A 5,191-nucleotide genomic window follows, 5' to 3' on the forward strand; every position below is an offset into this window, starting at 1 on the left:
CCTTCCATCTTTCCTTCCTTCATTCCTTCCACCTTTCCTTCCTTTATTCCTTCCTCCCTTTCATCTTTCCTTCCTGTCTTTTTTTCCAACCTTTCCATTCTTTTCTTTCTTCTCTCCTCACTTTTATGCTTTCCTTCCTTCCACCTGTCTTTCCTTTCTTCTCCTTCTCTTTCCTTCCCACCTTCCATCCATTTGTCCTTCCTCCATTTCTGCCTTCCTTCCTTCCTTCCTTCCTTCTGTTCTTCCTCCCTCCCTCCTTCTCTTTCCTCCCTCCCTCCTTCTCCTTCCTCCCTTCCTTCTTTCCTTCCTCCATCCTTCCTTCCTGTCCTTCCTCCCTTCCTTCTTTCCTCTGTCCTTCTTTCCTTCCCTCCTCTTTGCCTTTCTCCCTCCGTCCCTCCCTCCTTATATCCTCCTTCCCTCCTATATTCCTTCCGTCCTTCTTTCCTCCGTCCTTCCTTACTTCCTTCCTTCCTTCTTTCCTCCTTCCCTCCTTCCTTCCTTCTTTCCTCCATCCTTCCTTCCTTCCTTTCTTCCTTCTTCCTTTCCTTCCTTTCTTCCTTCCCAAATTGGGCTGCTTGTGGCCCTTGAATGAAAATGAGTATGACTCCTTTGCTTTAGACTTTATTCTGAAAAGCACACACAGTGACTGTAGCTCAGTAGCTCAGTCTCAGACAGATGATGGAGAAACAGGACAGAGAAAAAAAAAAACAATGTCAAATATCTCAGGGTTGATGTTTGGAGAGCGAGGAACTGCTAAGCTCTCGATTTTTAAGAGGAAGAGTTTGTGGTCTGAAATTTAATTTCCTAGAAACATCTAGGCCATGTGTCATTGATTTGTTTATACATGTTTCCCTTTGGCCAGAACCGGCTTTACTGAGATTAAGTGGACTTTATTTGCCATTTGACAAGAGAATGTAATATCTTTCTTTTTTTTTTTTTTTTTTTCTTACTCTGGAGCTTTTAAAGCAATCCCACCCAAAACTTTTACAGTGTCAGACTCTGCAGCCATGTCTAATGGGCTTGGCACGGAGAGATGTACGTTTTTTATTTTTATTTTATTTTACACACGCTAGTCAAAGTGCTCTCAGCAAGATGAGCTTACATGACTAATATTTTATTTGCATGCGAGAGTTAAAAAAAAAAAAAAAAAAAAAGAAGAGGAGAACATGCCTCCAGACGCTGGCAGTCATTGCAAAGATCGTCCATCTGCCAAAAAAAGAAGGAAAGTTCAAGATGGAAAAGAGAGAATTATCTTTACCACCATCTCAGCTGTGACTCACCAGCAATTTAGAAACGGAAAGTTTTAAAATCTCATTTGTGTTTGTGGGTTTTTTATTTTTTTTATTTTATATTTTTCTTGTCTTTCATCCTCCCTCGCTTGTTTCGATCTGTTTTCATTCAGCGTCTCCACATCTGAGCGTCTTGAGCTGTAAGGTGATCTTGATTGATTGATTATTTTATAGCTGAAGCAATACTTTTTTAACCCTCCTGTTGTTCTTGAGTCAAGGAAGGAAGGAAGGAAGAAGGAAGGAAGGAAGAAAGAAGGAATGTAGGGTGGAAGGGAGGAAGAAAGAAGTACGGAAAGAGGGAAGGAAGGAAAAAAGAAAAGGAGGGAGGGAGTATGGAAGCAAGGGTGGAGGGGAAGGATGGATGAAAGAAGGAAGGTAGGAAGGTAGGAGGGAGGGAGGAAAGAAGGAAGGAGGGAGGGAGAAAGGATGGAAGGAAGGTAGGAGGGAAGAAGGAAGGAAGGTAGGAGGGAGGGGGAAGGAAGCAAGTAAGGATGGAAGGAAGTGAGGAAAGAAGTATGGAAGGAGGGGAAGAAGGAAGGAAAAATTAAAGAAAGAGGGAGGAAGGAACAGTCAAAAGAGACGGGGTCAATTTGACCCGGGAGGACGACAGGAGGGTTAATAAGTGATATTGGGGTTGCAATTGTGCTGTGATCAAGTCAAGACAAGGAGGCGGGTCTTAGCTTACGTAGGTAGGAAGGAAGGAAGGAAGGAAGGAAAAGAAGACTGGAAGGAAGGAAGGAAAAGAAGACTGGAAGGAAGGGAAGGATGGAAGGGAGGAAGGAAGGTAGGTAGGTAGGTAGGAAGGAAAAGAAGACTGGAAGGAAGGAAAGGAAGACTGGAAGGAAGGAAGGGAAAGATGGAAGGGAGGAAGGAAGGTAGGTAGGTAGGAAGGAAGGAAGGAAGGAAGGTAGGTAGATAGGTAGGTAGGTAGGAAGGAAAGGAAGACTGGAAGGAAGGAAGGGGAAGATGGAAGGGAGGAAGGAAGGTAGGTTGGTAGGTAGGAAGGAAGGAAGGGAAGGATGGAAGGGAGGAAGAAAGAAGGTAAGGAAGGAAGGAAGGGAGGAAGAAAGAAGGTAAGGAAGAAGGGAAGGAAGGAAGGAAGGTAGGTAGGTACTTTATTGTCCCAGAAGGGAAATTTGTCTTGGCCCAAAAAGTGAAGACAAGGAGGCGGGTCTTAACTTACATAGGTAGGTAGGTAGGTAGGTAGGTAGGTAGGTAGGTAGGTAGGAAGGAAGGAAGGAAGGAAGGAAGGAAGGAAGGAAGGAAGGAACTTTTCTTGGCCCCAAGTGAAGACAAGGAGGCGGGTCTTAGCTTACATAGGTAGGTAGGTAGGTAGGAAGGAAGGAAGGAAGGAAGGAAGGAAGGAAGGAAGGAAGGTACTTTTCTTGGCCCCAAGTGAAGACAAGGAGGCGGGTCTTAGCTTACAGGGAGGAAATGAATTGGACAGGAAAAGAAAGTCTGGCATTGCATTTGTTGAATTTCCTGAAGCTCTTATTGTGTTACTGTATCAGGTCATATCTGTTCAATCTCAACACAGATTGCACATAAAGACACTCAATGGGAAAGTCATGACCGCAGTTTATACCCCCCCCCCCCCCGCCCCCCCAATAGGAGCAGGAAATACACACATTAAACCCTCCATGTTCATGCTCCATGCTCTACATTTCTAGCCTGCTGAGGTCACATGATGATGTTTTAAGATTTTCAGTTTAAGAGCTCCAAGTTAAAAAGTAAGATGAACGGTGAAATGAAGCTTTGAAAGTTGTTAAAGTTAATCAGGAAAATATTTAAGAGGTTTAAGTTTGACATGAAAAGATCAATATCACTTATTAACCTTCCTGTCGTCCTCCCGGGTCAAATTGACCCCGTCTCTTTTGACTGTTCCTTCCTTCCTTCCTTCCTTCCTTCCTTCCTTCCTTCCTTCCTTCCTTCCTTCCTCTGTCCTTCTTTCCTTCCTCCCTCCCTCCTTCTTTCCTTCCTCCATCCCCCTTTCTTCCTTCCTTCTGTCCACCTTTCCTCTCTCACTCCTTCTTTCCTTCTTTCCTTCCCCCCTTCTTTCCTTCCTCTGTCCTTCTTTCCTTCCTTCCTCTTTTCCTTTCTACCTTCTTTCCATCCTTTGTCCCTCCCTCCTTCCTTCTTTCCATCCTTTCTCCCTCCCTCCCTCCCTCCTTCCTTCTTTCCTCCCTCCCTCCTACCTTCATTCCGTCCTTTCTACCTCCCTCCTCCCTCCTACCTTCCTTCTGTCCTCTCTCCCTCCCTCCCTCCTTCCTTCTTTCCTTCCTTCCTCCCACCCTCCTTCCTTACGCCTTTCCGTCCTTCCTCCCTCCCTCCTTATGCCTTTCCTCCCTCCCTCCTACCTTCCTTCCGTCCTTCTTTCATCCATCCTTCCCTTTCCGCCCTTGCTTCCTTCCTCCCTCCCTCCCTCCTTTCCTTCCTTCTTCCTTCCTCCCTTCCATCCTTCCTTCTTCCTGCCTTCCATCCTTCCATCCTTCCTTCTTCCTCCCTTCCTTCCTTGCTGCAGTACTTTAACAATATTGCTAGTTATACTATACTATAATAACTTATGAGCTGCAGATAGAACCAGTTAAATTACCAGTTAATCTTCTCTCATTTAAAAGGTTTCATTTCCTAAATTTAGAGCATCGTGTGGGTTTAAACAGAGCATTGCATTAACTGATTAGCATCAGCTGGTCAGTTGCTTGGCGACCAGCTGACCGGTGAAATCAGATCATATTCATACATGCATGTTAGCCCTTTATAGCCTGAAACCTCCCACTATTACTCATGCATCTACTGCTGCTGCTGCTTCTTATTCATGTTCTCCTCCCAGGATAGTTACTGATGATTTAACTAAGATGTGAAGTCTCATTGGAAGTGATGTTAGAGCAGGGATGTCAAACATGCGGCCCGTGGGCCAGAACCGGCCCGCCAAGGCTTCCAATCCGGCCCACTTTCCTTCCTGTCTTCTTTTCCTTTCTACCATCCTGTCATCTGTCCTTCTTTGTTTCCTTCCCGCCGTCCTTCCTTCCTTCCTTCCATCTTTCCTCCATCTTCTTTTCCTTTCTTCCTTTCCTTCCTAATCCCTTTTCTTTCTTTCCTTCCTTCCTTCCTTCCTTCCTTCCTTCCTTCCTTCCTTCCTTCCTTCCTTCCTTCCTTCCTCCCTCCCTTCCTTCCTTCCTCCCTTTCTTACTTCTTTCCTTCTTTGTTTCCTTCCTTCCATCTTTCCTTCATCTTCTTTTCCTTTCTTCCTTTCCTTCCTTCCTTTTCTTCTTTTCCTTTTCTTCCTTTCCTTCCCTCCTTCCCTCCTTCCTTTCCTTCCTTCCTTCCATCCTTCCTTTTGTCTTTCCTTCCCTCCTTCCTTTCCTTCCTAATCCCTTTTCCTTCCTTCCTTCCTACCACTTTTCCCTTCTTTCCATCCTTGTTTCCTTCCTCCCTTCCATCTTTTTATTGGTCCGGCCCACATGAGATCAAATTTGGCTATACTGTATGTGGCCCTTGAATGAAAATGAGTTTGACACCCCTGTGTTAGAGTGTCTGCAGGGTGCGGACCCTCTGTGACATATTTCCTAGTGAAACTGAATATGTGGATGGTGTCAAATAATTAAAAAAGAGGTATTCAAATGAAATCTCACATGTGACTGTGCTGCCAAAAGGTGGATGTGGCTTTATTATCCATGTTGTTAGATCAGGAGGAAGATGATGATGATGAGGGAGAAATTATAGTAGTAGTGTTATATGATGGGTGTATCTTTAAAATTCAAGATGAATCATCAGAGTTTGAACAAGTGAAAAAAGTTTAGTTATAGATCATGTTTAACCTTCCTGTCGTCCTCCGGGGTCAAATTGACCCTGTCTGTTTTGACAGTTCCTTCGTTCCTCCCTTCTTTCCTTCAGTCTGTTCT

The sequence above is a fragment of the Scomber japonicus genome, chromosome 11 (genome assembly GCF_027409825.1).
Source record: "Scomber japonicus isolate fScoJap1 chromosome 11, fScoJap1.pri, whole genome shotgun sequence".
Classification (NCBI taxonomy): domain Eukaryota; kingdom Metazoa; phylum Chordata; class Actinopteri; order Scombriformes; family Scombridae; genus Scomber; species Scomber japonicus.